Raw genomic sequence first — 9,576 nt, forward strand, 5'->3', positions numbered from 1 at the left:
ACAAAAGTTAATGTAATTCCGGCTCTGGTTCTACCCACCCCACCCCCACCCCACCCGAATATCAACAAATGAAGTTAAATTGACTTTCTATATATCATCTGGCTCCTTGACAGCAATGCCTCTTCCATCCACAGATATCCTTCTGTCTTCAGTTGCTGAGGAAAATAAACATTTTTAGCATCCCAAGCCTGGTATAAACTCCCCCGAAAGCAAGACGGGGTGTCAGTGACTACATCTGTCAGGAAATCTACAGACAGCTCAAGCTGTCAAGAACAGGCATGCTATGTGCTAACAACGCCTGGCTGTCTTTTCTTCACTCCCCAAGCTGGCATTTGCAAAGTACTAGACACTTGGTACGAGCTTACAGGAGTGTGCGTACACACACACACACACACACACACACACACAGTGTTTCCTCCCTAGCGGTCTCTGTTAGGAGTAGATCGCCTCAGAGTTGTATCTTGGCTCTGAAGATCCCGTTGAATTGCAAATACCGGAATAAATGTCGTTAATTAACTTTTTTTGGGGTCTTTTAATGACTCCCCATAATCCCTTGCATCCGGGGTGGAGTCAGGGCAAGTGAATGGAGCTGAGTGTTTACTGGCCGGATGCCTTTCTTGTCACCAAGGCAGAGTTCACAATAGGTAGTTTACTCATTGTGTGAGGGAGAAATATCTGCCGCTACCTAGAACTCACAGCCTCCTGAGTGTGAGGTGAGGACTCCTCCTCTAGACCACGGCACCACTTTGTGCCATTAATTAAATTGACCCGGTCTTAATATTCTTAATGTTCAAATGTGTTGGGGTTTTGGGGGGAGGGGGGTTTGGCTTAGTGCAGGGGTGTCCAAACTTGGAAACTTTAAGACTTGTGGACGTCAATTCCCAGAATTTCCCAGCTGCTGGGGAATTCTGGGAGTTGAAGTCCACAAGTCTTAAAATTCCCAGGTTTGGACACCCCTGGCTTACTGTGTGGGATGAACCCGGCCCATTCAATTAATTTGATGCTGAATCTGTTGTGCAAGCCAAGAATATGGGCTCCTAAACCCAGGTTAAATTGTCTCGTTCACTGTGATAATCAGACTAAGAGTCACAGATATTGTCATAGAACACCTATCCGAAAACAGCTTTATTACCCGAGACTTGGCTAACCTCTTCTTCACAGGTTTTGGTATTAGACCACATGTTCTTTTATTTCACATTTCGTTTGTACCTGTTGTGTTGCTGGCTTAGTTTTGTGAATGCTTGCAATGTTGCCTATTTATATTATTTTGACTTAGATGCCACCTGACCCCAATCAACCGTGGAATATTCGTAGCACAAAAAGAGAATAGATATGCAATCCGGATACAAAGGATAGCAATAAACAGATGGCCTATCTAGTGAACACAACATATTTCATATTCAGAACAGGAGATTCTGTTCATCTTAGCTCAAAGCCTAGGACAGGGATGGCTAGCCTTTTTGTTGTTGGGTGCCAAAAATGTGAGGGCATGTGCGCGATAGTGCGCGTGTGTGCCAGCACCCATAATGCAAAGCCTCCCCACAAACAAACTTCCAGTTTGCCCATTGGGCCTGTTTTTCGCCCTCCCCAGGCTCCAAAGGATTTCCCCCAGCCTCCCCCAGCCATCCGGAAACCGGAAATTGATTGTTTCCTAACTTCCGATTTGCTCGTTGGGCCCATTTTTCGGCCTCTCCAGGTTCCGAAGGCTTTTCTGGAGCCTGGAGAGGGTGAAAACGGCCTCCCCAACCCTCCAGAAGGCCGAAAATCAGTTGGCTGGCACACGCATGCGCGCTGGAGGTTACAGCTCACGTGCCGGCAGATATGGCTCTGCGTGCCACCTGTGGCATGCGTGCCATAGATTCGCCATCATGGGACTAGGGGAAGAGTCCTTTAAGGCCCTCCAGAACACCATCAGGATGGGGACAACCTGGATCTCAGGGGAGCCTCATTCCAGAGGGCAGGCGCCATAATAGAGAAGACATGTTTCTGGGATCCTGACAGATAGCATTGCTACATTGAAGGAATCTGGAGTATGCCAACTTTATTGGTACGATCCAGCAAAACTTGTAGCTTGGGAGTTATTTGATATCTGAGCCAAGGTGGCGTAGTGGTTAGAGTGCAGTACTGCAGGCTACTTCTGCTGACTGCCGGCTGACTGCAATTTGGCAATCCAAATCTCATTGGCTGAAGGTTGATTCAGCCTTCCATCCTTCCAAGGGGGCAATATGCTGACTCTGTAAAACCACTTAGAGAGGGCTGCAAAACACAGTAATGTGGTATATAAGTCTAAGTGCTATTGCTATAGCATTTAGAGTCCCTAGGGAGTGAGCGGCATACAAATTCCATTAAAGTTTGAAAGTTTGAAAGCTATCTCAAGTAGCCAGTAGAACTTTATAGGTAACTAGACTATGGGCCCTTGGTAGGGATAATTCCTTACCTAAAGAGAGAAACAAAATGACCACAGGTTGGAAAAATAAGTGGGAGCAGGAGTGACTTCTGACTTCCTGCCTATTTCCCCACTGACTTTCCTTGTGGGAAGCTGGTGTGGAGCATCAGAAGCGATGGTCACATGATTATGGCAGAGTGGCCTCATAGCAATACTGACGTGCCCCAAACTTTTAGATTTCAAACCCACAGGAGTGATGAGTCACAGATTATGGATGCATTCTTAAAGTTAACCCATTTGAGACACATTGATTTAAGCCCTATTGCCCTAAGATGTACTGTTTCGCTCAGTTGAAGGTTACAAACAGACAAACGGAAGAGTTTTAGTGTTATATAGCAAACCAGCCTGTTGAATAGCACAGAAGCAAACTGGTAGGTACTGGTTGGGTGGGAGAAGCTGGCAGTTGAAGTTGGGTGGGAGATGCTGGCATTCTCAAGTTGGCCAAGGTTAAGAAACACGGATCTAAAGGGATAGAGCTCCACTGTTCTATGCTGCAATTAGCTTGGGTCATCCTGATAGAACAGGGGTTTCAAACTCAATTTCATTGAGGGTCACATGAGGGTCATGATTGACTTCAAGGGGTGGGGTGGGCGTGGTCAGGGTGGGCATGGCCAGCTTGACGTCACTCCTGTCAGGGACACCTGTGGTAGCCCAAATGCTCTGCCAGCAAAAACAGGTTCTCAAGCTCCGTTTTCACTGCAGAGGGTTGCAGGAGGCCGTGGCAACCGAAAACAGAGCTTGGGAGCCTGTTTTCACTGGCAGAAGTACTACGGGCTGGTCCTTCACTGTTTCCAGGGTGGCCCCCTAAATCTAAGTATCCCACGGGCCGGATCTGGCCCCCAGGCCTTGAGTTTGACACCCCTACGGTAGAATACATGTCCACAACTGACAAAACAGGAAAGTAATAGCAGGAGGGAATAATTACACATTTGAGTTAGTGAATGATTAGTAGTGATGGACCAATTTCCCTATCATTGGAAGTCATACTTAGAATGCCAAATTGTAGGTCCAAACATTGCATTCTTAATCAGATTTTCTCCATATTTTTTTGGTCTTTCAAAAGATGTTTATATTTCATTCCCATCACATCTGGCCATCAAAGTATATTATAAGAATAAGATCTTGCAAATGAGATGTCTTCACTTCCTGCCAAAAGGAAACGATTAGAGCAATTGATACTTGAACGCAAACAGAAAACGACAGTTCTTGGATCGTCCTTTGGTCCATGCAACTATGGAAAATCCAAACGGTAATCAATACTGAATCATAATTGGAAGAAGATTTTAGGCTATCAATCTCACCCCTTGCTCAGTTCAGGAATCCAAAGGAAAGTATCCCCAACATATGGAAATCTAGCTTTTTCCTTGAACTTCACTTGAATAGGAGCCCACCGCTTTTTCTGTGTAATTGGTTCCACTGGCACTTACTGTTGGCTTGAATTATGAAAGCTATTCAAGTTTGTTAGATCAAAGACCAAACTGATTGCACATGTAGGAATTAAGAACATACTGGAGCAGCTCTGCAATGAAGACCTGGAGATATCAAGAAGGGATTGAAAGCCTTTGTGCTAGACTGGGTTCTAACTAGAGGTGGTATTCAGCCAGTTCTGACCGGTTCTGGCGAATTAGTAGCGGAAATTTTGAGTAACTCAGAGAACTGGCAAATACCACCTCTGGCTGGCCCCGCCCCCATCTATTCTCTGCCTCCTGAGTCCCAACTGATTGGAGTCCCAGCTGATTGGCTCGGTCTTCTTCTGTTGTCTTGCACAGGAGAATGGAGTTGGAAAGCAGGTTAGTGGGGTACAGATGGAATGGGGAATTTACAGTACCCTTCCCCTGACATGCCCACCAATCCACACCTACCAAGCCACGCCACACCCACAGAACCGGTAATAAAAAAAATTGAATCCCACCACTGGTCCCACCACTAACTCCAGACACGGGAAACATAGAGGCTGAATGGATCCTGGAAACCTAGCAAGAATTTATTATTTGAGGCAGTAGAATGAATCTAAGTTCTTTCTGAGTTCTGTCATGGATAGGAGATCCCATTTACCATTCTTTGGATATATTTTCACCTCTTTAATAATATTTTTCAACAATGTTAACTTTTCTAAGTGCTAATAGAGCTACTTTCTTTCCTCTACCCATCTGTAGAGAACAGAGGGAATGGCCTTGAGGGCTAGGAGGAAATGGCGATAATCAGGTACAAGAGGGCAAAGTTTTGGGAAGAAATGTAACCTGAGGAAACATCTCAAGACCGTCTTCAGTTCTCCAGAAGATACAGGACAGGACAGGACAGGACAGAATAGAATAGAATAGAATTCTTTATTGTCCAAGTGTGGTTGGACAGACAAGGAATTTGTCTCAGTGTACATAAAAAGACAAGATACATTCATCAAGAATCATAAGATACAAGACTTAATGATAGTCATAGGGTACAAATAAGCAATCATGAACCAATCAGTATCAGTATAAATCATGGTCTCATGTCCATGTTTACACTTAGACCTGTTATCTCGTACATGTTTGACAAACTAAATAAATAAATCATCCTAAAAGAGAAACCAAAACGAGGGCAATGCATTCTTTTTTCCAGCCATGATGTACATTCCCCTCTTGTACTTCAAATCCCCTAAATTTTCAGCCTGCAATCACCATGGTGGAATGTGAGAATCTCACTTGGTCTCAGTCCTAGATTTCATATTTGGGGGTGGGGGGGAAGTGCATATGCTGCGTTACGTTTCCCATTATGCATTTAGACAGACGAGCTTTGTGCGGGTGGGTGAGATTAATTAATCTTTGAGGAGAAAGGCTGGTGAATTGTTTTGACATTTGTTCTTCAGCTACCAAACAATATGTCTCTCCCGTTCCCAGCTGAGGAAAGCTTTAATTTGCAACCAATCTGGAGAATCTGGAAAGCATACGTTGCTGGAACCTCCCCCGCAGGAAGTCGCTCATAAAGGAAGACCTAAAAGGCAGTGCATCTGACAGCTGTTTTGGCTCTTATGGGATGCCACAGGGACACCACAAAGGATGGGGCTGGATGACATTCAAAACACCTTTCCCTGGAGAGCCACACACGAGACAGCTGTGTAAAGGTAGCAACCCAAAGAAGGATAAACGACAGGGAAGCTGGGTTGGATTTTCAAGCCACAAACTGTGCACGGGGCGTTCTGCCTGTTAACATAGCAGTTCCACAAGATTTCTTTGTGTGACACACAGATGTACCACATACCCATTAAAAAAAACCACCTGGATCTTTTAATTCTGAGTTATTTTTCGAGATTCAACCTAGAAATAAGGATAAATTTTCTGACAGTGAGAGCAATCAACCAACAGAACAGAAGTTGCCTTCAGAAGTTGTGGGAGCTTCATCACTGGAAGCTTTCAGGAAGAGACTGGACTGCCATTTGTCAGGAATGGCATAGGGCAGTGATGGCTAACCTTTTTTTCATTGAGTGCCGAAACCATAATGCAAACCATGTGTGACCGCCCGATGTGGACCCCCCACGCGGTACACGTGACATGCACACACTCCCATGCCCCATTTTGGGCCGAGTAGGCTCCCCTGCAGCCTCCTGGGAGCTAAAACAGGTCAAAGGGGTGCTCCCCGCACGCCGCCCACCATGCATGCATTTGAAACCCCCCCACTCCCCATGCATGTGTGTGCGTCTCCCTCATGTGCCCCTACTCCCGCATGCATGGCAGAGACCCAAAAATCAGCTGGCTGGTGGGAGGTATGCACACATGAGCAGTGGAACTGAGCTTGGGTGATGGTTTGCATGCCAGCAGAGAGAGGGGTCTGCATGCCACCTTTGGCACACATGCCATTGGTTTGCCATCACAGGTGTAGGGTCTGCCTGGGAAGCAGGTTGGACTAGATTACCTGCAAAGTCCCTTCCGACTCTGTGAATCTGTACTTTTAGGAATATCTGTTGTATTTAGACAACTAAACATACTCTGCCAGTGCCCAGACGGCTAAGACCATTGGAGGTTGGCACATCCTATTTTCAAGGAAGAATATTATGGCAATAATATGAAGGCTTATGCCTGGCTTTGTTGACTGAAGAAAAACACCTTCGCTGTAAGAAGGAATAGTTCACCAAATCACCCTGCAACATCTTCCCCAAAATTGTTTTCATTTCCAGGTAGTCAAAGTTACAATGGCACTGTAAAAATTAACTTATGACCATTTTTCACACTTATGACTGTTGCAGCATCCCCACAGTCACATGAATAAAATTTGATGCTTGGCAACAGACTCATATTTAGGATGGTTGCAGTATCTCAAGGTCACTCTGATCCCCTTTTGCAACCTTCTGACAGGCAAAGTCAATGGGTATGAATCAGGGGTGGGTTCCTGCCAGTTCTAACCTCTTCTATAGAAGAGGTTCCACAAATCTACCGTGCCGTTTAGAACCGGTTCCAGCTCCCTCCCCCCGCCCGTCCGCACATCATCAAGATGAAGAGCGAGAGGAGGAATTCTGGGAGTTGAAGGCCACAAGTCTTAAAGCTGTCAAGTTTGAACACCTCTGGTTTTTTTTTTCCTTAAGGATTAGGGGTGCAAGGGTCTTGTAACTTGACAGCTTTAAGACTTGCGTGCTTCAAATGCCAGAGTTTCTGAGTCAACATTTTGGTTGCTAAGCAAGAGCGTTGTTAAGTGAGTTTCACCACATTTTACAAGTTGGCCAAGCCCACCCAGTCACATGACTGCCAAGCCACTCCCACCCAGTCACATGGCCAGCAAGCCACTCCCACAAAACAGGCCACACCCACAGAAGAGATTCTAAAAAAAAATGAAATCCATCACTGGTATGAACCAGATTCACTTAACAACCATGTTACTAACAACCATGTTACTTCATTTACCAAGAGTAGCAAGAAAAAAATTGTAAAACTCAGTTAACGAATTTCTCACTTAGCAACATACATTTTAGGCTCAATTGTGGTTGTAAGGACTGCCTGTATTTATTTGTATCCCACCTTTATGTTTATTTTTTTCAAATAAAAAGGGACTTTCCTCCAGAAGTTGTGGATACTCCCAGCACTAGAGGGGTTAAAAAAGAGATTGGACAACCATTTGTCTGAAATGGTATAGGCTGTCATGGTGAACCTATGGCACGTGTAGCCATATTTGCTGGCATGCCAATCATCAGCTCCAGTGCACATGTGCGCACCGGCCAGCTGATTTTCAGCCTTCCAGAGTGTCAGGGGAGGCCATTTTTGCCCTTCCCAGGCTTCAGGAAAGCCTCCGGAGGCTGAGGAGGGTCATGCGTGCATGTGCACACAGGGGGGGGGTCACATATGCATGCGCAGGTGGACAGGGAGGATTGAATTGGTGTGGGCATGCGTGCGCATGTCATAGCACGCACACACACAATTTTGCATGCCATAAGAAAAAGGGTTGCTATCACTGGGTATAGGGTTTCTCACTTGGTGCAGTGGTTAAAATGTAATCCTGCAGGCTACTTCTGCTGACTGCCGGCTGCCTGCAATTTGGCAGTTCAAATCTCACCCAGCTCAAGGTTGACTCAGCCTTCCATCCTTCCAAGGTGGGTAAAATGAGGACCCAAATTGTTGGATGGCAATATGCTGACTCTATAAACTGTTTAGAGAAGGCTATAAAGCACTGTAAAGTGGTATATAAGTCTAAGTGCTATTGCGGTTGGACCAGAAGACCTCCAAGGTCTCTTCCAACTCTGTTATGGCTAATTCAGGATTTGAAACACAGTCTCTCACTTTCTAGCTTGTGCCTTAACCATTAGACCAAACTGGCTCTCCAAAGAGGCATCTGCTTTTCTGTCTTATTCTCACTGAAAGCTTGAGAATTTCTTTTGAATTCCTCTCCATTGTGTTTTGAAATTTACTCGCTATTGGAGATAATAAAGGTTGCTATTCTGATGCTGATTTACTTTTCTGTTCTACACCTTTCCATCACTCCGGGCTTCTCTTGCTTTGTAATTGGGAACAAAATCCAGGATGAGGTCTTTTTTACCCAATAAGAAAGCCAGAAAAGTTGGATTGATTGATTGAAATGTTGGTATCAGATTTTAAGAAAATTCAGTGAGAAAACTGGCTGGAGGTCAGGAATTTTGGCCACCTAAAATTCTTGCTTAACAACCTGTCATAAGTTGTTTAACAATGACAAGTGGGAGTGTTACTTCTGTGGGGTTATTTAATTTGTATATTTTCAATCTTTTAAAGTTTCACATGCATTTGTTTATAAAGTCATTCTGGTTTGCTTTATTTTTTTCCCCTCACAGCCCATCCAAATTAGCACTGAATTCATATATGTATTTTCCCTAAAATAAGCTTTGTAAAAAAAATGTGTGTTTTTTCATAAAACACAGAAAGTTTTAAAGTTTCACATGCATTCATTTATAAAGTCGTTCTGGTTTGCTTTATTTAATTTTTAGCTCAAAGCCCAACCAAATTAGCACTGAATTCATATGCATTTTCCCTAAAATAAGCTTTGTAAAGAAATGTGTGTGTTTTCATAATATACAGCAAAGTTGCAAAATATGTAGTGCACAAACTGCACAACAACTGAATTTACTCTAGAAAATACAGATGAGGTTGCTTCTCTTCATGCTAATTGACAAAATTTAGTGGTTTTTGATCAGGTTCCTGATTTACCATAGCAGTGGGTTGTCAGAGATAACAGTAAAAAGATATATTGGTGTTGCAGACAGGTAGAGATGGTTTGCTCATCTTTTAGTAATCAGTTCAGGAAGTGGGATATTTGTTAATGTGAAAAATGGTTATCCGTTTTTAAAATGAGCACATTTACACAAAGGCACCCTGGTGATTTGCTGTTTGGATCTGTTGCAGTTAATACACTGTCTTGGCTTTTTAACATGTTTGCCTGTGTGCTCATTGCAAAGCCCGACTCTTGTTAGCTAGCACTTGGCACTATAAATCATAGTTAGCAAATCTTAATTTACTTAGCTTGGCTAATGACAGAGCACCAGTTTTCACACCCTAATTAGCTTTACTGGGTATCTCTGCAAAAGGAGAACATTCTGTAGTTCATTTTCCTTTGTTCTAAACTGTTGCTGAAGCAGAGTTACACAGATATTAAATTTAAGCCTAATCAGCCTGTTGTTGTTGTTTTTTACTTTTTGGAAA

The sequence above is a fragment of the Thamnophis elegans genome, chromosome 4 (genome assembly GCF_009769535.1).
Source record: "Thamnophis elegans isolate rThaEle1 chromosome 4, rThaEle1.pri, whole genome shotgun sequence".
Lineage (NCBI taxonomy): Eukaryota > Metazoa > Chordata > Lepidosauria > Squamata > Colubridae > Thamnophis > Thamnophis elegans.